Source organism: Hemitrygon akajei, chromosome 15 (assembly GCF_048418815.1).
Source record: "Hemitrygon akajei chromosome 15, sHemAka1.3, whole genome shotgun sequence".
Taxonomy (NCBI): domain Eukaryota; kingdom Metazoa; phylum Chordata; class Chondrichthyes; order Myliobatiformes; family Dasyatidae; genus Hemitrygon; species Hemitrygon akajei.
In genome coordinates this window covers 57,574,047-57,599,901 of record NC_133138.1, presented here as the reverse complement: position 1 = coordinate 57,599,901, position 25,855 = coordinate 57,574,047, and positions in this window count along the sequence as shown.

Genomic DNA, 25,855 nt, shown 5'->3' with positions numbered 1-25,855 from the left:
TCCATCAGTGATATACGTTGCTGGCAATTTCTCAGAACTTCCACATCTGAAGAGATGAAGACGTAATGCCGTAGCCCAGGACTGTTGAACATTGCTCAACGAACATCTTCCTGTGGTTGAATTCCAGCTTCGTACTGATGATGTAGAATGCCTTGCTGTTGGTGACTCGAAGGCAGCCATATTGCATAATGCCTACATAGGCTGAAGATGTCAGTAGTTTGAAGAACAATGAGTGCATATTTTCTGACTAACACCAAGACTTTCAATCTTGGTAGATAAGCTGCTGCATTACTCTGTGCACATGGATATGTCTCTGGTGGAGTCTTGGAAGGAGATCCTGAGACAAGGAGACTGAGGACAATGCTCACCAGACTTGGTCAGTCACTGTAACACATGGCCACCAGATGCAGCAGGCAACAGAACCCCCTGAGAGGCCACTGGTGCCTGGCATCAGATAATGTAATGTCCTGAGCAACAATCATCTGTTGGAGTAACTCAGCGGGTCAAGCAGCCACCGTGGGAGGAAATGGTTGATATTTTGGGTAGGAAAGCTGCATCGGAGTCTCTTATGTCTCGAATATCATAATGTTCCAATTCCTACCTCTGTTCCTATTTCACGTGTCACCTATCAGCTGCATATCACTTCTCCGCTCCCAATTCAACCTCTGAACACACCACTCAGCTCTCTTTCGGGGATTCTCCTCTGCTGTGTATTCTGCAATCAAACCACCTCTGCTTGCTGCATTACTGAAAACATACTTCTCTTCATAGGAGATCAGTCATGTTTGCCTTCCCGTTTCATACAGTGACATGGCTAACTTCTTCCCTGTTAGACAGGCAGGCATGTGCTTATGAGCATCTGACTTGCTGATCTTCTCAAAGCACACTAGAGTGTCCATTTAAAAGCTGAATAAACATCCCCCATCCTATATGGTAAAGCAAGAGCTATAAAACCCAATTGTATACTTTTAGGAACTACAAAGCCATCCTCCATGGACATTGATTGATTCTAATATCATGAAGCACACACATACAATGCCACTGTCCCATTCTTATATATGAATATGTATATTGCCTTGTCTGCAAGACTAACTTTTACACAAAGGCTGAAGGCAGTAAAGGGCCATTACTCTTCCAGACAACTGCTTGAGAGCTTCACTGTGAAAATGCCAAATTATTTCTCCACAATGTTCTAGGTGCCATTCTTCTTAAAGTTAAGTTCTGATTACGATGCTCACTGCCCCAGGAACCCACCTCCAATGTAACAATATCCATAGGCAATTAAAGAGATGTTACCCTTCCTCTCCATCTCCCTGCCATTTAAACTCAATACAACTTCATGATCTCAATGATGTTCCTGAATTGAAAGCAGTATGATGGGAAATTGCAGAGGCAAAGTGACCCTGCATGATCCAATGTACATTTCACATTGCAAGTCCTGTATGAAGGAAGTCACTTCACGTACAGCTTTCAACAAAGCTGTGTGGGTTTCCTGTGCAGCACTAATTCACATCATGATTTCAGTCTATAGCAACCTCTAAAATATTTATTTATTTTTATTTTGAGAAACAACACCATAGCAGGCCCTTCAGGTCCAATGGGTCAGCGCAGCTCGATTACACTGATATGGCCATTAACCTAAAACACATAGTAGTAGGCAGCCATCAATCCCAGGGGGTCATGGCTTTGCACCTCTGGTGGACCGTGTCCTCTCCAGGGCTCATGCCTGGGTGGGAAGATTTGAGGAACTGGCTGTTGCCCATGCAGTGGGCTCCCCCTCTCCACGTCACTAATGCAGTCCAAGGGAAGGGCAAGCACCGACAGCTCGGCACCAGTGTCATCGCAGAGGTTGCCAGAGTGAATTTGTAAACAACATCAAACTGCTCTGGATTTCTTCCTCAGGGTTTACTCCTGAAGCTTTTCGCATGGGTGGGTATGGCGGCAAGGCAGCAGAGGTTTAAAAATCAGAGTTTTCCTTCTCCTGGGCGGGCTGCCGTCCAAGGCTGATGAGCCCCACCTGCCCGAAGCAACTGATTTTGAGGCACAAGTTGACTGCCTTTGCCCCTTCCATTGTCAGTAAAAACAGTTCCGCCGGGCCTAGTAGCTAAGCCACACGCGAAGGCTAAAAGTTGGACTTGGTTGTCAGAAGCTGTTAGAGTCACACGCCATTTGGAGCAGTTTATAGGTAGTGGGAACTTATCCCCACCACCACCCTGGGCTACGACAACCTTAGGAACAAACTACCAACCTGTATGACTTTGGAATGTGAGAGGAAACCAGAGCACCCAGAAGAAACCCATCTGATCGAGGGGAGAAAATACAAACTCCTTACAGACAGTGGCAGGAATTGAGCCCAGGTCGCTGGCGCTGTAATAGTGTCATGTGAGCCGTCATGCTGCCAGGCAATCCCATAGCGTATATAATGTAACCTTTTGGTAAAATTGAATCTCATCCCACAGGCAGGGACTAAGTGAACGGCTGTGAGTGCTTAGTATTTACTGGCACCTTCTGCTGAGGTTGCTTAAGCTCCCTTAGTATACAATTACAATTGTCATTTGACTTTGGTTTTGCTAGTAAGTTTCTAATCAGGAAAGTGAATGGCTGCATATAGTAGCAATGTGCTCCCCAACCAGAGTTTAGAAGATAGGACAAGTGTCCTGTTAATCAAACTTAGTAACTTCGCAACTGTACCTTTGAAGGTGATGAGACAAGCATTAAGGACAAGCATTCTCTCTGTATTTTCTATATAAGTTAACCTGCTTTTATTGGAAGAAGTTGCTGAATTTTCTGTAACAGTTTATGTTCCACTGTCTTTTGAACATATAAATAAATAGTTTCTTCTGTAATGGATTGTTTATGGTGAGGCAGAATTGTAAATGGACACTGAAAATGTAAGCAGTGTGCCAATATTACTTACACTGATTGATTACTGTGTAAAATTTACAAACTACTTCCTCCAGAGACAGCACATTGGTAGGTTAGGTTAGAGCACTATACGAAAATGTAGAAAATTTTAACCATCGTGCTGTAGGCTCTCAAACTGCTGTCAATTTCACTGGATTTTAGTTCTCTATATTAATTTAAACACACACATTATTCCAAATTAAAATTGAGATCCATTTCTTTGTAGTAACAAAAGAATTTTTTTTTTACTCCTATGCACATGAGTAATTCCACTTTTCTGTCCAGAAATTAAGGTTCTATTGCTTTAATAGAACCATCTTGCACTGCTCAAAGCAATTGTTGCGCTTGAGTTGTCTTCATTATGTGAGTCTTGACTGGGCATTAAGACCCATCAATATAAAAAGGCAGTCAATCAGCAAGAAACTTAGACAATGCCACCAGGTGAACCATGAAGCTTCTTTGACAGCACCACAACAATGTGCTTTAATATTAATCCAAGCTAATGTCATTTATGTTTCTAACAGCTACTACCTTCCCAATTCTCTGTTGTAGTAATAGTTTGTGCAAAGCTAAAGGGAACCTTTACTATGTTTCAAGGATCTCAGTTAATATCACCAAAACACGATATCATATCAGAGTTTTATAGCCAGTATTCTGGCCTATTTCTGGACCATGGCCACGGCAGTAAAAGCTTTCTAAATGCAGCATCACCCAATCTTCTCACAACTTAAGATACATAAGGTTCATTGCCGATCACCTTATAGGAATTCCACCATTCCCAACATATGCTTTCTTCACTACTCACACCTATGTATCTCCATTCCCAATTAGTTCCTGAAATTCTTGTTTAACACCAGATGGAAAGTGCCATCACCAAAGGAACAACATGCAGCATTTCAAAAGAAACCCCACTGCTATTGTTAAAACAAGAAATACTGCTTTGTCAGGACCAACAAACGTAAATTAATATGGTGTGGGACAGGTGCCAGAGAAGGAATGCCAGGGCTGGAGGGTGGCACAGATGTAGACACATGCATCCCTGAGGCAACAGGCAAGGTAATTTGCTTCCAAACAATTGGTTTATTTATCATTACAGAATGTCTTTCTGGTGCTTCCCGCTCCATTCTCCTTATTCCAACCATTAGTCCCCTCTCCCTGCCCCTTTCCCACTCAGTCCACAATAGAGACCCATATCAGAATGAGGTTTATCTGCTGCAAAGAAAATTGTGAATGAAGCAGTACAGTGCAATACATAAAATCAATCCATACTGTGCAAAAGTCTTAACTATGTGTGTGTGTGTATATATATATATATATCTATAATAAATAAATATCTTCTCGGCCCAAAACATTGGCTACTCTTTTCTCACGGATGCTGCCTGACCTGCTGAGTTCTTTTCCAGCATTGTGTACATATTCTTTGATCCACAGCATCTGCAGTTGTATTTGTGTGTGTGTGTGTGTGTGTGTGTGTGTGTGTGTGTGTGTGTGTGTGTGTGTGTGTGTGTGTGTGTGTGTGTGTGTGTGTGTGTGTGTGTGTGTGTGACTGACTAAGACTTTTGCACAGTGCTGTATATCATAGAAAAATATTTAAATTATATTGTTAATAATCAAAGAAAATAAATATTCTGTCTTGCAGAGAAATAAAAATTGAAACCTATCTGACAAATATAATCTTCTGTCAGATTTTAACATTTCCATTTTACGCCATGGTCTTGCACACATTCACAAATATAATGGCTGAAAAACATGCTTACATTTTATTTCCACGCTCAAAGGGATTGTAACAGAAATAATTAGTGTATTTGTACTGTGCTTGTGAAGTCATGGTGTCACTGGAACCATGCTGCTTTTCAACAATATTTTCTGATAGAAGATAATATAAACTGATTCATTTTATGAGCCATAAGACGTGCCATCAGTTTTAAGTCTGGTAACAGGACAGGTTTAAAATGAGCTTTGCTATATCTGGATCCATCTGATGTATATTACGTTTTTCATTTTATGAAGAGAGAAATCCCATAACTCACAAGTGCTGTGGGGATACAGTATTCAGAGGTTCACTGCTCTTTTCACCATGTACTGTCAACACAAAGTAAAAGGTTGTTTGATATAAATATACTTACAAAACTGCTCCCAAAACCTAATCAACTGAAACATTCTTAAGTCACTATTATTCCAATTCTATTACACAGAATTTTTCACATAGATGTGTCATTTTTACTGCAAGTTCTCAGTCCCATAAAAAATATTTCTAATAGCTTTTTAAATTTTTAAACACCCCTGATGTTGTACTCCCCGAGTATAATCTGTCTAGAGCCATATTTCACCTCACTGCTGCAGGGCAGTTCAGAGAAGGGGTCATTTGTGTCAGAATGCTTTTTGCTAACATTATTTTCTGTTATTTCTCTGGGGCTGCATTTGCTGTCTGGATTTGTGAAATGCAGAAATTGCAGATGACTTATTATATGGAGATTATAGAATACTAATCCAAAGAAAATCCCAATTCAATTGCTTGATTTGCAAATTAATTACTCATTTATCAGAAGTTGTGTTTATCCATTCCCTGCACATTGCTGATAATTCTTTAAAGTAATTATGAAATGTGGTGAAGTCATACTGATCTGCCGCAGTTGTAAGTTTTTGTTTTAAACTATAGCATAGAAATTTCGCTTGTAATTACATGGAAGTGATTTCTTAATTTACCTAAATTAATGTCACTTAAATATCCTAACATGAATGTTCTACAACTTGAGTTGCTGATTTATCTCAGTGCTCAATGGGACAAAAATAAATGGTATGATATTTAAAGTTGCAAGAATCAAATTGCAATTTCTTCAATTGATGCTAATACACATTTTAACTAGTCAGGCATTGTTTTGAAGAGGAAGTAATTTCAAAATGCAATAATTCATATTTTGAATGCAAATCATAATTGATGTAAAGGTTTATGACATCATCTGACCTGTCAAAGTGAATATGGATAATCGTAAACTGCTGGAGAAACTCAGCAAGTCAGGCGGCAATTATGCAGAGGAATAAACCCTTAGTGTTTTGGACTGACTGCCTTAATCAGGACTGGAAAGGAAGGAGGGAAAATAATCAGAATAAGAAGGTGGGAGGGTGGGGGGAGGTATAAGCTGCAAGTGATAGGTGAAATCAGGTGACGGGGAAGATAGGTGGATGGGGGAAGGGTGATGAAGTGAAAAGCTGGGAGGTGGTAGATAGAAGGGCTAAAGAAGAAGGAATCTGATAGGAGAGGAGACTGAAACATGGGATAAAAGGAAGGAGAGGCACCAGAGGGAAGTAATGGGCAGGAGATGAGAAGAAACTGACTTCCTCTCCATCGATGCTGCCTGTCCTGCTGAGTTCCTCCAGAAATTTGTGTTTGTTCCTCTGGATTTCCTGCATCTGCAGAATCTCTTGTGTTTCAGATTCAGATTCAGTTTATTGTCATTTAGAAACCACAAATGCAATGCAGTTAAAAAATGAGACAACGTTCCTCCAGAATGATACCACAAAAGCACATGACAAAACAGACTACACTAGAAAATCCACATAACGTTTGGCAATCCCCGATCCAGAGTCCAGAGAGGCTGCTTAATCATAATCCTAGTTTTATGGGGTCATAGAACCATACGGCAAGGAAACAAGTCATTCAGCATACTGCACGGATCAATACCATTTTCCCCCTCACATCCCTATCAATTCATCTCCACATACCCCACAGTTTTCTACCCTTTGGGCAATCAATTAGGGGAGGGGGTTAAATGTATGTGGCTGCTGGGACAGTGTTGCAAGCTCCGTACAGACAGCCCCGAGACCAGGTCTAAATTAGTTCACTGGAGCTGTGATACCACTCTGCCATAAAAATATTCAACTAAACAGAGACTGAGTAAAATTTAAAATGCATTTTTTATCACGGTGACATGAGATTTAACCCTGTAAGGTGATGCACTAACCACTAGGCTATTATTCTGCCCATATATATTAATACATGATTTGTAAGGAATTTAATCCAGACAGGTGTGAAGTAATACATGGTGGGAAATCAAATTCTGGTAAGACCTATAGAGTAAATATCAAAGAACTTACGAGCATTATCTAAAAGGAGACCTAATGGTACAATGTCCACAGCTTACCGAAAATAGAGATACAGATGGATGTACAGTATAGTTATACTGAAGACATATCAGGACACAGCAATTGCAGCAAGTCAGGTGGTACTGTGGCCAGCTCTGAATCTCAACAGGGAAGGGTAAAGTCAGGCAGAATGAAAGTGATAGGAGACTTATAGTTAGAGGGACAAACAGGAGATTCTGTTGCTGCTGAAGAGACGCCAGGATGATGTGTTGCCTGCCAGGTGCTAGGTTCAAGGATGTCTCAGAGAAGCTGCAGAATGTTCTCAGGAGGGAAGGTGAGCAGTCAGGGATCAAGGTGCACCAATGACATAGGGAGGAAGAGGGAAGAGGCCCCGTACAGTGGGTATACGGAGTTAGGAAAGAGGCTGAAAAGCAGGAGCTCCAAGGTAGTATTCACTGGATTACTTCCAGTACTATGTGCTAGCCAAGTTTCGGATTTCTGGATCATTAGGATCTCTTGCAGGGAAGGCATGAGCTGTACACAGAGAGCAGGCTGCACCTGAACCCGAAGGTGACCAACATCCTTAGGGGCAGGTTCGCTGGAGTTATTGGGGAGGGTTTAAACTAAGCTGGCAGAGGGACGGGAACTGGAGTGACTTGGCCGAGGATGGGGCAGTTGGTATACAAGTTGATGTAGTCTGTAGTGAAACTATCAAAATGACAGACAGATGATAGGGCAAAATTGCAGTCAATGGGATGAATTAAAGTGTAACATGGGGGCAAAATTGAAAAAAGGTGATGAATACAGAACTGAAGGTGTTATATTTGAATCCACTCAGTACTAGGAATAAGATAAGTTATCTTGTAGCACAGTTGGAGATTGACAGGTATGACATTGTGGGCATCACTAAGTCACAGCTTAACATCCAAGGATACACATTGCAGTGAAAGGAGAGGCGGGCAGGCGGGTGGGGGGGGGGGGGGGGATGGCTCCTTTGGTAAAAAACTAAATCAAATTCTTAGATGTAGAATCCTTGTGGGTAGAGTTAAGAAGCTGCAAGGGTGGGTAAAAGACCTTGATGGGAGTTAAACACAGGCCCCCAGCAGTTAACAGAATGTGGGATACAGATTACAGCGGAAGATAGAAAAGGCATGTAAAAAGGGCAATGTTACAATAGTAATGGGGGATTTCACTAGGCAGGTAAACTGGGAAATCTAGGTTGATGCTGGATCCCAAGAGATGGAATTTTCAGAATGCCTAAGAGATGGCATTTTAGAGCAGCTTGTTGTTGAGCCCACTAGGGGAAAGACAAAATCTGGATCTGGTGTTGTGTAATGAACCAGATTTGATTTTGGAGCTAAAATTAAATAAACTCTTGGAAGGCAGTGACCATAATATGATAGAATTGACCCTGCAGTTTGAGAACAGATCAAGTCAAATGTAGCAGCATTGCAATGGAGTAAAGGGAATTACAGAGGCATGAGAGAGGAGCTGGACAATTTGATTGGAAGGGAACACTAGCAGCGATGATGGCAGACCAGCAATGGCTGGTGTTTCTGGGTGAAATTCGGATGACACAGGGAAGATAGATCCCACAGGCGAAGAAAGTATTCTAAAGGGAGGATGAAGCAACCATGGCTGACATGCAAAGTGAAGGACAGCATAAAAGGAAAAGAGAGGACAGATAGTATAGCAAAAATTAGTGAGAAGTTAGTGAATTGGGTAGCTTCCAAAAACCAGTAGAAGGCAACTAAAAACCCATAAAGAGATAAAAGCTGAAGTATGAAGGGAAGTTAGCCAGTAATATAATAGAGTTCACCAAAAGTTTTTTTTCAGATATATAAATAAAAAGAGAGGTGAAAGATTGGTGCTGGAATGGTAGTAATTGTCAGGCCTGCACAGGCAGATACCTCTAAGTCTCCACCCAGTAAGCAGGAATCACCTGCCACTCATTTCCAAATCATCTAGAGCCCAAATAAACCCAATCTCATCCACAACCTTGTTCACACATACATACAAACAAGCCAGCCTCGACCAGTTGTTCCTATCCTCCATTTACCTTGTGGTGTTAAGTATCTGTTCCCTCTTATTTTATGACCCCTCATAGATTGTCATTTTGCACTTATTAGTAAAATGTCATTTACTGCTAAGTCAGCTTGACTGCTCTGTGTTTGAGTTAAGCCACCTCTGCATTTCCTATCAGGAAGCTTGTACCAATGATTGACCAAGTAGAGGCTGCTTGCCTAGAGGAAGTCATCCATCAATAGGAACACATGATCCTGAGGCGGCAGGAAACTATTGGCCATCTGGTTGCCACTCTCAACCAACTCTCCATCTCAATACAGCAGCTCTATCCCAGTCAACCTCTTCCCTTGGAGTCCTAGATTCCTGTGCTCAAATGCTTCAATGGATCCACAACTCGATGGTACTTCTTTCTGTCCCACTGCATCTTACACTTCAAACTCCAGCCATCTCCACGTGTTATGGACCGAGCCAAATTTATCTTTGTCATTTATCTCTGGGTGAGCTCTGACCTGGGCAGCCACTAACTGGGTTAATGAAACCACCACTTGTAATAAGTATGAAGGTTTTGCTGGTGAGATGCGCTGGGCTTTCGACCATGTGGGATGTTGGTGGGAAGCAGCAGATCAGATACTTTGCCTGTTTCCCAGCTCGGGGTTGGTGCTGGTTCACACTGTGGAAGTCAGGGCCCTCACGGTGGAACTCAGCCTAAATGTGGAAGTGGTGTTTGCCCATTACAATCACGGACTCTCTGAGCATTTGAAAGATGAACTGGCTGCCCCAGAGGATACCCACCAACCTTGAAAGCTGTGTCACTCTGGTCCTCTGAATTGACAAACAACTTGTGGAATGATCATCAACCAGAATCTTAGTTCCATTCCCAGAACTATTCCAGAACCCAGGCAGCTAGGGAGAGCTTCCTTAACTCCCCATGAGCATGAGCATTGGTGCAGAAACAAATTCTAGGCTCACTGCAGAGCTGCCGATCACCCATACATCAAGTACCCACTGATCCAGGAAAACAGCACAAAGCGTGGTCTCTATCTGATAAGCTCCCTGTGTCCTCTCATTTCAGAACCATAGCCAAGCTCACACACTCTGTCCTCCTCCACACCCCGAGGGATCTACGGACACAGGAAGCTCTGGTGGGTTCCAGTGCAGCAAGCAATTTTCTAGACCCGACTGTGTACGCAGTTTGGACTCTCTACCGAGCCTATCTCTTAGCCCATCTGCATCACAGCAATTAACTGTATGTTTGTGCCAGCAGATAGGCACTCTGAAGCACTCCAGTGGGCGCACTCCTCACCCCTCTCCGGACATCCAGGCAAATGACAGACCCTGGATTTTCTGTGATGCTCTTTCTGATGGCACATCATGATCACAGGTGTACGTCAGTTCATCGCCGACTTCCCCAATGTGCCCAATCCCATTCCTCCAACCATCGGCCTTCTGGGCTCCTGCCACACCTGCTGCTCCCTCGAAAACCATTGTCCCACATCACCATGAATTTCATCGCAGATTTGTATGCTAATATTGACAGATGGACCAGTTCTCCAGTTCAACAGGCCAAGTAATATACATCCCAAAGTATTCTAAAGGAAAAATGACACAAGTGAGGCTCACAAGAGAAGTCAAAACCAACATAAAAGCCAAAGAGAGGGCACATAATAGAGCAAAAAATTAGTGGGAGATTAGAGGATTGGGAAGCTTTTAAAAACTAACAGAAGACAGTTAAAATGGTCATCAAGAAATAAAGATGGAATACAAAAGAAAGCTAGCCAATAGTACTAAAGAGGATACCAAAAGTTTCTTCAGATTATGAAGTGTAAAAGAGAGGTAAGAATGGATATTGGACTGCTGGAAAACAATACTGGAGAGGTAGTAATGGGGGATAACAAAATGGCGATGAACTGAATAAGTACTTTGCATCAGGGTTCTCTGTGGAAGACACTAGCAGTATGGTGGAAGTTCCAGGTGTCAGGGGTCATGAAGTGTGTGAAGTTACCATAACTAGAGAAAAGGTTCTTGGGAAATTGAAAGGTCTGAAGGTAGATAAGTCATCTAGACTAGTTGGTGTACAAACCAAGGTTCTGAAAGAGTTGTCTGAAGGGATTGTGGAGGCATTAGTAATGATCTTTCAAGAATCACTTGATTCTGGAATGGTTCCGGAACACAGCAAAATTTTAAAAAATGTTACTCCACTCTTTGGAAAAGGGAAGAGGCAGAAGGAAAGAAACTATAGGCTAGTTGATCTAACCTCAGTGGTTGGGAAGATGTTGGAGTCAATTATTAAGGATGCCATCTCAGGGTACTTGGAGGCACATGGTAAAATAGGCTATAGTCAGCATGGTTTCCTCAAGCGAAAATCTTGCCTGACAGATCTGTTGGAACTCTTTGAAGAAATAACAAGCAGGATAGACAAAGGAGAATCAAAGGATATTATATACTTGGATTTTCAGAAGGCCTTTGACAAAACTACAAGCCCATAGTATTATAGGAAAGATTCTAGCATGGATAAAGCAGTGGTTGATTGGCAGGAGGCAAAGAGTGGGAATAAAAGGAACCTTTTTCCAGTTGGCTGCCAGTAACTAATGGTGTTACACAGGAATCTGTGTTGGGACTAATTCTTTTAACATTATGTGACAATGTTTTGGATGATGGAATTGATGGCTTTGTTGCAAAGTTTACAGATGATATGAAGATAGGTGGAGGGGCAGGTAGTTTTGATGAAGTAGAAAGGCTACAGAAGGACTTAGACAGATTAGGAGATTGAGCAAAGAAGTGGCAGATGGAATACACAGTGAGGGAAAGTCTATGGTCATGCACTTTGGTTGAAAAATTGAAAAGGTTGACAATATTCTAAATGGATAGAAAATACAAAAATCTGAGGTGCAGAGGGACTTGGAGTTCCTTGTGCAGGATTCCCTAAAGGTCAATTTGCAGGTTGAGTTTGTAGAGAGGAAGGCAAATACGATGCTGTCATTCATTTCAAGAGGACTAGGATATAAAAGTAAAGATGTAAATTTGAAAATTTATAAAGTACTGGTGAGGCCTCACTTAGAGAATTGTGAGCAGGCTTGGGCCCCCTCATCTTAAATAGGATGTGCTGAAGCTGGAGAGGGTTCAAAAGATGTTCATGAAAATGATTCCAAGATTGAATTGCTTGTCATTTGAAGAGCATTTGATGGCTCTGGGCCTATATTCACTAGAATACGGGATGACCTCACTGGTGAAAGGTAGATGTCGGGAGGATGTTTCCTATGGTGGGAGAGTCTATGACACAAGGACACAGCCTCAGAATAGAGGGGCATACTTTTAGAATGGAGATGAGGAGGAATTTCTTTAGCCAGAGAGTGGGGAATCTATGGAATTCTTTGCCACAGGCAGCTGTGGAGGCAAAGTCTTTATGTATATTTAAGGCAGAGGTTGATAGATTATTGATTGATCAGGGCATCAAGTGATATTGGAAGAAGGCAGGAGACTGGGGCAGAGAGGAAAATTGAATAAGCCATGCTGAAATGGCGGTGTAGACTCAATGGGCCAAATGGCCTAATTCTGCTCCTATATTTTATGGTCTTATGGATTAATTTACAGACATTTATAAAATTATAATGAGTATATATAGGAATGATGAGATTCTTTTCCCAAAGCAGAGAATCTAAAACCTGAGGGTACAAGTTTAAGGTGATAGAGGATAAATTCAAAGGACATGTGACTGAAAGTGTTTCATCCAGAGGATGATGGTTGTCTGGAACAAGCTGCCAGAGTTGATGATAGAGGCAGATGCAATTACAACACTAGGGCAGGGACTTATTTATGAATTGCACAGATGTATGTTTCTAATGCAGTCAAATAAGATGGGCATCGCTCTCAGTTTTGTTGATGTGGGCCAGAGAGTCCTTTTTCAATGCCATGGGGTTCCATTTTGCTTACAGGTAATGGTCTAGCAATACTTACCTTCAAATCTAACCATTAGTGATGATAACTTGGACACACTGCATCTAAAAGGAGAAAACTCCTATAAAATGAAGGAAAGTTAGAAAACAACTTATAAGATGAACTTGTATAGAGAAACTGGGAAGCTTCTCATTAGGTCACATGAGGTTAAGCAAAGATTTAATATGTGTTGAAGTTCAGGATGTCTTTGGCAGTGTATGGAAGGAGAATGTTTCCAAATGATGGAAGTATTAGTAACAAGAAAACGTGCTAAAGAAACAAGAGGGAGATGAGTGGGTGGGGGGGGGGGGGGGGGGTGGTAAACAGCAATTGTTATGGTCTGGAATGCAGTGATTGAAGAGTAAACACTTGCTCAACTGTATTAAGCATAACATTTTGTAACTTAGAAATTGTGTTCAAAGCAGTCATTGGAAAAACGAAACAGTTTTCTCAAAGAATAATAACTTGTATGCAGTTTAGCAAATGCCATTGAATGAGAGATTAAATTTGTAGGATGGATACAAATAGTTGGACGACAGCCATCTGTGAGGCTACTGAAACATTTAGAATTTCATTGTTGACAATATTGGTACCTTGGTTATATTGGGTGTTCGTGATTGGTGTATTTGCATTCAAATGGCATAACACAGCATCTCACCATTGACCTCAGTGCCTTCTGCAATAGCTTTTAAGTCACTATCAATCAATCATACTAAAATTAATTTGATCTACTAACCATCACACACTTAGTGTGGTTTAATCTCACACTCATAACTTGTACACAATCCCTGTTATTCAACCATGACACCCAAAAGCAAAATGTAATTACCACTGATAAACTTCATGTAATCACTTGTTGGGGGTCAGGAGTGGCTCCATCAGTGTCTCATTCTCCAGCAACTCTGAATTTGGAGAAAGTTGGAAAAAGTGTTGTATTGCACAGCTCAAACTCCTGAATCTGAGTACAGCTTGTATGGAGTTTCAACAGCATCTTGTGAGCTCAGATATTCCACAGAGCATTTCCAATGACAGGAAATACCAAAGACCTGCTGGAAGTCTAACGGATACTGCAAATCATTTCTTTTATAGTTGGGTGGCAGGAGAACTAGTGGAGATTTAATGGGTATATGAGGAAGAATAAACTTGATAGGTCTAATAACTTCCTTCTATGCTTTAAGAAGACATGAGAAATAACATTGAGCTTAAAGTTTTGGTGAAGTGGTATTGGTATCAAAGCAACTGTTCATGAAGATTGATATCACTGTTTAATTATTCAGTATATTTCTAATATACATTAGTTGTTCTTGTATTAATTAACCTGCTTAAATCTCTGCACAAGGAAGCCTATTGATACTGATTAACTAGCTACTGCTTTTGAAACTAGTGAGCGCAGGCATAGAAATTGAATTGAATTGACTTTATTTCTTACATCTTTCACATACATGAGTAGTAAAAATCTTTATTATGTCTCCATCTAAATGTGCCATGTGCAATCATAATAATTTCAAATAATTTATAATAAATAGAACAACCTAATATAGAGTACGCTCAAATCAGTGTGAGTTCATCAGTCTGATGGCCTGGTGGAAGAAGCTGTCCCGGAGCCTGTTGGTCCTGGCTTTTATGCTGCGGTATCACTTCCTGAATGGTAGCAGCTGGAATAGATTATGGTTGGGATGACATGAACCTACGGATCCTTTTTACACACCTGTCATTGAAAATGTCCTAAATCATGGGAAGTTCACGTCCGCACCACTCTCTGCAGAGTCCTGCGATTAAAGGAGGTAAAGTTTCCATATCAGGCAGTGATGCAGCCAGTCAGGATGCTCTCAATTGTGTCCCTGTAGAAAGATCTTAGGATTTGGGGGCCCATACCAAACTCCCTCAAGGTCTTATGTGAAAGAGGCATTGTTGTGCCTTTTCCACCACATAGCCGGTGTGTACAGACCACCTGAGGTCCTCGGTGATGTGGATGCCGAGGAATTTGAAGCTGTTTACCCTCTCAACCCCAGATCCATTGATGTCAACAGAGGTTAGCTGTTCTCCATTCCTCCTGCAATCCACAACCAGCTCCTTTGTTTTTACAACATTGAGGGAGAGTTTGCTTTCTTGACACCACTTTGTCAGAGACAACTTCTTCCCTGTAGGTAACATTGTTATTGTATGAGATAACGCCAATCAATGTAGTGTTGTCAGCTAATTTAATTAGCAGATGTGGGTGGTGATACAGTCATGGATATACAGGGAGTAAAGGAGGGGACCGCCGCCCCCTAGCATACTCCTGGGTAACGTTCAGTGCCTGGATAACAAGCTTTGTGAACTGAGAGCCAGAATCTCCTATCAGTGGGAAACAAAGGAATGCAACGTTTTGTGCTTTATGGAGACCTGGCTCATGGAGGAGATACCGGATCATGCCATCAAGCCTTCTGGGTTCTCCCTGTTCTGGGCAGACAGGTCGACAAACCTGACTGGGAAGAGTAGAGGAGGAGGGATATGCTTCATGGTCAACAATGCTTGGTGCGAGCCCCCAGAAGGCGCATGCACTCAAATCCTTTCGATCCCCAAACCTGGACTACCTGGTGCTGCTGTGCAGACCCTACTGGCTGCCGAGGTGGTTATGGCTGTTATCATCACCACAGTGTACAATCCGTCACAGGCTGATACTGACCTGGTTCTCAAGGAACTGTACGAGACCATCATCACACTGGAGGCTGCACACCCAGAGGCTGTCTTCATCGTTGACGGTGATTTTAATCGACTTTAATTTTTTGTTTTCATAGTCCTATAGCACTTTCCAGAAGGGAGCTTTTGGTATGTTTGCAATTATTTTTTTCCCTACCTGCTTCTTTGCCCTGGCATCATACTAGTCCTGTGATGATAGTAGAGTGCATCTTTTCTGCTATCTTTTGAGAATGTTGCATCACACCAAACAATAATCTTTGATGGTATGATGCTCTCTATGATGGCATACAATGTTCTAGTACAAATATACACAATAATAATAAGGTGGGTTTTGAATACAGAAACGAGCCTTAAACTGCAGTCCTCAATTAGGAACTATTGTACTGAGGCTGTCTACAAGAAGGGTCAGAGCCATCTCTATTTCCTGAGGAGACTGAGGTCCTTTAACATCTGTTGGACGATGCTGAGGATGTTCTACGAGGCTGTGGTGGCCAGTGCTATCATGTTTGCTGTTGTGTGCTGGGGCAGCAGGCTAAGGGTAGCAGACACCAACAGAATCAACAAACTCATTCGTAAGGCCAGTGATGTTGTGGGGGTGGAACTGGACTCTCTGACAGTGGTGTCTGAAAAGAGGATGCTGTCCAAGTTGCATGCCATCTTGGACAATGACTCCCATCCACTCCATAATGTACTGGTTAGGCACAGGAGTACATTCAGCCAGAGACTCATTCCACCGAGATGTAACACTGAGTGTCATAGGAAGTAATTCCTACCTGTGGCCATCAAACTTTACAACTCCTCCCTCGGAGTGTCAGACACCCTGAGCCAATAGGCTGGTCCTGGACTTATTTCCACTTGGCATGATTAACTTATTATTATTTAATTATTTATGGTTTTATATTGCTATATTTCTTCACTATTCTTGGTTGGTGCGGCTGTAACAAAACCCTATTTCCCTCGGGATCAATAAAGTATGTCTGTCTATCTGTCTGTCTGTTTTGGCTCTGGAATATAGAAGATTATAGAAATGGACCCAAGCAGTCCAGATAAATGATTTCGACCTGACACGACAGCTATCCATTTCCCTCCATGGATGCTGTCTGTCCTGCTGAGTTCCTCAGGCATCTTGAAACATGCTTTAAAGTTGTATTTATTATGCAACTTTGCATTTACTGCATGATGTTTGTAGATGATGTGGCAGGTTGCGCTGATCTCATTCTAGACCTCGTAGCTGCCTCCCATGCTTGACCTGTGAGGCTGCGCTAAATTGTTGTGTCTGCGGAGACCCTACTATGCAGCAATCATTGTCATCCCAGCCCTTCCACAGAGGGCAGTGCAACCAAGATGCAAGTGGCTGAAGGTAAAGCTCTGCCATGATGGTTTTCTAACAGATTTTGCTTGAAAAATGTTTACATTTTTTTTAAGAAAATCAAAATTTTCTGAATGCAATGGAACCAGGTCTACTAGTATGTGTTAGTTTTTACATTTCTATTCACAAGTTTAACTTCCTTCACTGTTCTCCATCTTCACTCAGAATAGTAAAATGATAAGAGAATGTGGCATGAAAAGTATCCAGTGAAACTCTGAGGCTGATTGTTATTCAAATTTCAGAACAGTTAAAGCGTTAAAGCAGTGGCGGTGAAGCCCAACTTTCGAGGAGGCAGGAAATTGAATTCAATAGAAATGGAAAGCAGGGCTGGTGTAAAACAGATTTCCAGTTTGCTATCCGTCGTTGTCTCATACTACATGATTTAAAACACACAAGTTATTCTTCCCAGAGTTAAAAGAATGATCAATTCATTAGCTAGCCTGGATAAACAGAACACACTTTTCACCCATGATATTTCAAAACACTTTGATATTTTTCGATGCATAGAATGCAGTTTAATAGTGGGAAACTCTTATTATTCATTATCATAATGATATTACAGGCAGTCCCCGGGTTCCGTACGAGTTCCATTCCTGAGTCTGTCTTTAAGTCGGATTTGTCCGGAAGTCGGAACAAGTACATCCGGTATTATTAGCGTCAGTTAGTCAAACGTTTGTCTTAGTATATAGTATATATTTTACCTTTCCATGCATATAAAACACTTAAGAAACACATGTATTTCAGTAATTAAACTACTGCGTTGCTTAGTAATAATTGTAGCTTTCATCGGGGCAGCGCCTTTCACATGCTCCATTATTCTCACTTTATCCGTTATCCTTTAAAATTGTTCCGATCGTCGACCGACTGTAGCCTAACGCTTTTCCAGTGACCGACGGCATTTCTCCTCTTCCTAAACACTTTATTATTTCCACTTTATTTTCAATCGCGATTGCTTCCCGTCAATGGGACAGAAACACTGTGGGCGGCGACTCCTGAGCTTTGCCGGCTCCCGAGGTCCGCTGGGTCCTAAGGACCACCGCATTGAAACAGGCTAAATGGGACAAGTGGGGGCTGTGCTGGGTTTGGGTATTTGATCATCCACAATATTCCGTGTGGGAATTTAAACTGGAGGTGGCAGTGTTTTTTTTTTAAAAGCGGGGTCGAGTTGCGAGCTCGACATTAATCCAGCATGGATGGTACAAAGTCACTGGATCGACATCAACCCGGCACGGGAACGGTTAATCACTGGATCGAACTCCGTAAACTCCGTTTTCCAGCCTGGCGCTGATCTCACTGCGCCACCAGCCGACTAGAATGGCAGGGGGGGGGTGGGTGGCGGGGTCAGGGTGAATCTTACTAAGAAAAATTTAAGCCAAATACAAAGTTAAACACTCACAGTGTCAACGGCAATGATTTAAAATGGCGAACGGCGTCGCGATCCGACTTTAAATGGCAGACAGTGTTCTCCTTCCTCAGTTCGTAAGTACGAGTTGCCCGTAAGTTGGATATTCGTAACTCGGGGACTACCTGTACATAGATTAAAGTCTTGATGATGAATACGTGTATATGTTTATATCATTTGTATATTGGCTTCTTATAGAATACAGAATCTTGATAATCCAAGACAACAGAGTTTAATGTAGGAGTGGGTTTCAATATCCATCACTGAAAGACAGTGTCAGACTGGATCTGCAGCAGATAGTGAGTGAAACAACTTAAGTGATAAATGTACTTGACTTCCTATTCTTCAAGTGACCCCTGGCAAAGCAGGTGTCCATGACAACACTGGAAGAAGCAACTATCATACTGTTGTGGTAGAGTCAAAGTCTTGCCTTCATATTAAGTTTATCTTCCTTTTTGTTCTTTGGCTGTTCAATTGCGCTAAATAGGATCAACTTACAATTGATAATGCAGCTCTAAAATGAGCATCTGTGATAAGCTGCAAACTACCCAATGATTCCCTCACACTATTATTCTTCAGAAGCTGGGGAAACAAATGAAGAATTCAGAAGATATTGGCTGCAGACACAAGTTGTGACGATCTGCTAACCTAATGAAGCCATCAAACAGAGCTACCTGTGTCTAAAACATAATGCAATAGGGGGAACTAAACAAAACAATGGAGGGTGTGGACCCAGGACACTGACTGCCTATTTCCCCACTACAAATGCTGCCTGACCCACTGAGTTTCTCTGTTATGATCCAGCAACAATGAATATATGATTGAGACAGAGTTTTTTTTATAACAAGTAAAACATTTATTAAACACTGCTAAAAAAAAAACCAAAAGTAAACAAACGACTAACTTAACCGGAAGTCGCCTGCTATGCAGCAGCTTGAACAGTTCTTAAAGCGATAATGCAAAAACAATTCTCAGAAGTAGTAACGCGAAAGTCCATAGTTTACACAGTTGCTTCAGAGAGACTTCCCTTGAAATAATTTAAGTTCTCCTTTGTGGCGTTACTGCTGATCCCAGTCGAAGTATGCTTTGATCAAAGGATTTACAATGAAGAAAATCAAATGGCTTAAAGGCACTAACCTTTCCTTGGTGAAACTCTGCATCCAGCTCTTTCTGCTCTTTTTTGGCAAAGCAGGAGTTAACACGGACGCAGGTTACTAATTCCTTGTGCGAAGATTAAATAGAGGTCGAACCTGCTTCACAGCCGACATCAACTTTCCTCAATCTTTCAGCTTTCCAAACTTCAACAAATCTTCACTCTCCAACTGGATTTTAACTGGCAGTATTGTAGGAAAACTGCCGGCAATAACCTTTGACTTAAGACAGAAATTAAAACTCCACTTTTAAACGAAACTGCATCATAACATCGGAAATACACAGCAACATGAAGTCAGTGGTGAATTCAGCCACGAACTGCCCCACCTCACAGGGAGGGGTCCTCCTTTTATACCCTGTTGAAAAAAAACTATCACATGACCTCTCACTGGTGGGAAAATGATGTCACTTCACCATCACAAGACCATTACCTCATGTCCAGCATAGCCTCAATTACATCATGGTCACGTGACAGGCACAATCTACCCACAGGTAAGTAACATCTCCAACAGTTTTTTTTTTTTAAACAGTGGTTTGCTGTACTATCTCATCTTATCGTGAATGCCGGTGACCTGCTCAAGGGAGGAGAAAGCTTCCAATTGTCAATTTTGGTGGGATTAAAAGAAAGTGTGAAGCATTCACTACTTTGTTCAGCCTGACATGCCGAAAGGATAATCCAGCTCGGCTTCCCCGAGATCCCACGATCTCAGAAGCTGGTTTCCAGCCAATTCAATTCATATAATACCAAAGAACAGCTGTGAACACTGTATGCAATGAAAGTGAGAGCACCCCCAGACAATATCCCAGCTGTGGTACTGAAGACCTGTGCTCCAGAATGAATTGCTGCCTTAGCCAAGCTGATCCAGTATAGTTACAATAACAGCATCTGCCCAGCAACATGGAAATTGCTAGGTTACGCCCTGTTCACAAAAGGCAGGACAAACCTAAACAAGCTCATTTCTGCCAATTCATTCAGCTCTCAATCATTACCAAAGAGACAGGAAACAACACTGACAGTGTCACCAAATGGCACTCACTCACTGGTAATGTTGGCACAGTGCTACAAGCTTATAGAATTGCTATCCCAGCACTGTCTGGGCAGAGTTTACATGTTCAGCCTGTGAAGTTAACAGAACTAGTCACACAATTAGTGTAACTGGAGGAGGGGTTTTGATGCCAGGTATCTCAAGTGATGACTCTCTTTTTGACAACAGACAGTCTTTCCACCATCTGCAGTTTATAATTGAAGAACACAATGGAAAACCTTCAAGAATCTCGGTAACAAGAAGTTAGCAAGGCTGAATTTAGAATATTGTGTGCAGTTCCGGTCACCGAAGAACCTGCTTCTGTGCTGTAGAGCTCTATGAATCTACAACCTCATGAGACAATGCAGCCAGTTGATCGGAATCTCCTTTACCACTCAAATACTGTAAATTCCCCCTCCATTGTTGGACTGTAGTGGATATATAGTATATACGATCTGCAAAATGCATTGTGGTTAGTCACACAAGCTACTCTGACAGCATCTGCAAACTCCAGCACTGAGAAAGACAAGGACAGCAGGCTCCTCTCAAAATTATCGATGGTTCTTCATCACTAGGTCAAACCCTGGAACTTGCTTCCCGAGAGCACAGTGGTGTACCTTCAGCAGAACCACTGCACTTACTTCAAAGTGGCAACACGTCACCACCACCACATGGGCAATTAGGAATGGTTAATAAATGCCAAATAATTAGCCTGCAGTGCCCAGAATCCCAAAAAAGTGGGGGGAAAAATCAGACTATTTACCTTAAGCTTGTCTCCATTCCACGTGAACTAAAATGTACAAGTCTATGACCTCATACTCCATCAAATGCTAAACATGTTTCCTACATGCTGTACAGTGCAATGGAAAATGAGACCTTAATATGATAACAAACCACTTACACAGAAGACCACTTCTCATTAGAAATGTTTCGTGATCTTGCTGCCACTGTGATGGGATCTATTCTAATCAGATTATCAGCCAAATTGGCAGACAGACAGCAAATTGGGAGGCAATTTCCTCGAAATTTAGAATTGATAAATGAATAGCTGGTGCTTAATGCTTTATTGGGGAGTAGGATGTGTATTCTTACACCGTAATTTACACAGATTTTTCTGCTACTTCTCAAGGACGCCTAAAGTAAAAGGTTGCCAAAGAATTGTCTCAGAGAGAATTACAAATAGGAATAGTTATAGACTGAGGGAGAAAGCTGGTAGTGTTGATGTACTTCTTGCCTACATTTATTACTTCTTTTAATGCTTTGAACACAAGTGGTTGACAATTGATAAATTTACTTTATCCCCACATTAGAAAGATCAATATGTGAGGCAACATAGTAATAAATTTTAAATACGACTACCTGGCTTAGACAGTAAATGAGACTTACTTGTGTTTTTAATGAATTTTGCATGTAATCCGAACTACCATATTGTTTATTGGCTACCGTATTGTTTACTGACTTTGTCGGCAAAGCTCCAAAGTCAGTACCAGTCAGCACAACTCAGAGGCAGCCAGCTCCACCTGAAGGAGGGGTAAATAGTGGCTGCAAGCACAGGGAGGCATTATTTGAAAATTGATCCTGCTTTCCAATATCCTGTGTCACGCTTAACCACAGAAAAGTGTGTGCACCCAGCCTTTTAAGTCACTGCAATGCAGATTAGAAAGAGGTATGTTGGCCAGTGTCAGAACAGGTCGGAGGTCTTTCAAGTATGTGCTCTGGAAGGAATGGAAAAAATAGGGGATCAGTAAATGGTTCCAGTACAGGAGGACATTCAGTCTATTGATTCTGCATGGGCCAATACAGACTCAGTCTAACTCATTCTATTCCCCCACTTCCATCCAATAGCTCCGTTACTTCTTTCCTTTCAGATATGATTCCAGTTCAAATCTGCTTTGTTACTATCCCTGGCAGTGTTTACCAAAACCTAATCATTTGTTCCATCAAGACATTTTTCCTCATATCACTCAGTCCGTTCACCAATCACCTTCACCATGCATCCTGCAGCCCTTGATCCTTCCCCCAATTTTATGCATTTATTCTTTTATGCTTCACAATTTTATCAACCTTTATTATCCTTCCTTACAATTTTCCCACACCAAGAAAAATAAAAGAATCACTAAACAAGGATTCTGTACCCTCACAATTATTTTGGTAAATCGCTTCTGCCTTCTCTCTAAAGAATTTACATTTTCCCTGTAATATTCTAGTTGTGACTTATCTATGGTTTCAGTAACTATTAACTATGAGTTCTATTTCTTTATTTATAAACTCCAGGTTCCCATATGCTTTTCAATCTGCCTTGCCACTCTCAACGAATTATATGCCTATAACTACATTTCTCTCAGTCCTTGTGTCCCTTTGGAATGGTGCCCTTTTGTTTCTATTGCTTTTTTTCTTTCTACTAAACTACACTTATTACTGATGATTATCTTTCATTTGCTAGCAATCTATTTGCATATTTCTCCATGAAGTTTATCACTGTCCTCACGTTACACTATACCTCCACATTTTGTGCTGTCTTCCTATCTAGAAACTGTGCCCTGTAAACCCAAAGCCAAATTAATATTTTATATTGAGAAACCAATGATCTAGAACCAAGTCCCATCAAAATAAAGATTTCACTTCTATCCCTTTCTTGTTAATTATTCTGAATTTCTATGTTGTTGCAATCCTTATTATCAAGCCTTCTATTTTTGACAATAACACTGTCATCACAGGCAGTTCCACCATCAAGCCATTCTATTCATTCATGAAAAAATGCCAAATTAACTTAATTTGTTTCAGGAAGTCCATACTTGCCCAAGTGATTGTAAATCTGGTTCTGATTTTTGCTTCTGGAACTTCAGCTGCCATTAAATCAGCTGGCCTTCAGCTACCTACAACTTCATCACTATATTTGAAACTACAGAAGCTTAGAATGTTATGGCCAAGACCTCTGCAATTTTTCTCTCGGTATCCTAAGATAAATCCTATCTAAACCCGGTGATTGATTTAGAACAAGGCAAGTTGTTAATTCTGGTACCTCAATTTGGAAGTTAGCTGTTGGTTACAGAACTGCTGCTTTTGCAGTACTTTTTCCTATGCAATTGTAATATTTCTGGAATATATTTGGTCAGGGTAAATATCATTGTAAAGAGATTTACTCCAGAAAAGGCAATTAGGTTCCTCTTCAGGTGCCTGATGCAACCAACACCATCCCTGGTCACAGTTTATGTTTGACAAACAGGAAGCCATTCAACCATAGCAATAATATACCCCAGCAACAATACAGGGCATTTACAGATTCCATGCCTTCTGTCTCTCATGAGGAGATGGCATAAAAACAGTAGGCAGCAGGAAAGGACAGGCAGAGGACAAGTATCCCTCTATATTTCAAATCCTATGGAGGAGATCATAGGAAAAGACTTCTCTGAGACAATGGACAATGCTCATTCTCCTCAATCTTTCCTAAATTAGTAGTAAAAGTGATTGTTGACAGACCATTCCTATGTTTTCCTCTCCCCTCAGCACAACCCAAGTTTTATCTACCTTACATTTCAAAGCAAAAGAGCTGCATTCTCCAGAGTCAGTGGAGGGCGAAGAAGATGGAACTGAGCCAAGTGATATTACTATCCCACCCAGCAAAATGGAGTCTGATGCAGGAAATATCTTAGAGAGCAGGACAGAGGAGGAACTTGGACATAGTGAAACACACGAGATATGCATCTTAGAAGGTCAAAGGCCATTGCCAGATTGCCTGAGGGGAATTTCAGACTTAGCTGTTCTGTAAATGACTCAGGTGAGGACTTTGAAAGGTCAGACTAGAAAAGAAGGTTCAAGTGAGTAACTGAACACTTTCAGTGAAAAGCCTGCTAGAAAATCTTTTCTGTCAAAGGGCATCATACTCATTGGTAAGAACATGAGCACTACTGTACAATAGATCTTCCCCTCTGTTATGCAATGATAAGATAATCTTTTATGTAATGGCTTCCTCAAACACAGCAACAGACTGAAATAAAATGGTACATACATTAGAGCCACCAGTCATCTGGCATAATGGCTATTCACAAGATCAATATTTAGATATTTGAATTGTTGACTTTGAGGCAACAGCTGAAATCCCACCACTGCACAGAAAATAAAAGAATCATCAGTGGTAACCATGATGTTGTGACACTGTTGTTCACAAGCCTCCTGCATCATTATTTTTTGAAGGAAAACTACCATCTTTATTTGGCATGGCCTGGAAGTTTCTCTACATCAACCGCCGTGAGTGATTCTCAACTATCCTCTGAAATATAATAGGAAGGCATTTGGCGAGACAATAGAGGATGGACATTAAATTCAAGCCTCCCCAGAAACATACGTATCCCATGAACAAATACGAAAACTCTTCGGCCACAATGACCCACACTGAATTTGCAGTTTCAATAGCAGTAATTACCACATTTTGATCAAAACCCTTCACTGAAGAAAAAGAATATCTTTCGGATTAGAATCAGAATAAGATTTATTATCACTGACTTATGACATGAGATCTGTGGCTTTGCACAGCAGCAGTATAATGCAAATACATAAAAATGTATGAACTACAAAAATAAATAGTGGGAAATAAAAGAATCTGATGGCAGAGAGGAAGAAGCCGTTCATAAAACATTTGAGAACGAATTTTCAGGCTCCAGTTCCTCCTTCCTGGTGGCAGTAATGAGATGGGGGCATATCCTGGGTGGCAAGTGTCCTTAATGATGGACGCTAACTTCTTTAGGCACCAACTCTTTACAAGATCCTCGATGGTGGGATAGTTGTGCCGGTGATGAAGTTGGCCAAGTCTCCAACTCTTTGCAGCCTCTTGTGATCCTGTGCATTGGAGGCTATGAAAGAACCATTCAGAATGCTTGCCTGCTGTACGTCTATAGAAATTTGTATGAGCCTTTGATGACAAACCAAATCTCTACTTTTTGAGTTGAGATAGAGGAATAATTCCAGAAATACCCAGGTGAAAAAAGTTATTACTGAATGTTCTTTTCCTTCCCACCCAACTCACTCCCCCAACCATCTTCTTCTCTATGGCCTTTGTTAGTCCTCCCAATAGAGCTGGGCTCTTAAAGGAATACCTTCCCAGTCATCCTAGCCAGAAGCAACTTGAATTAGCACAACCTGTTATCTTAAAAAAAGTACTTTAGCAGCAGATACTCTATTTCAAGTCAGCTATTTTAATTTCAGGGCATGTGTAAAATAGTTGAAAATGCAGCAGAGGATTCTGGTTTACAGAGTCTATTCATAACACATGAATTGCATTCC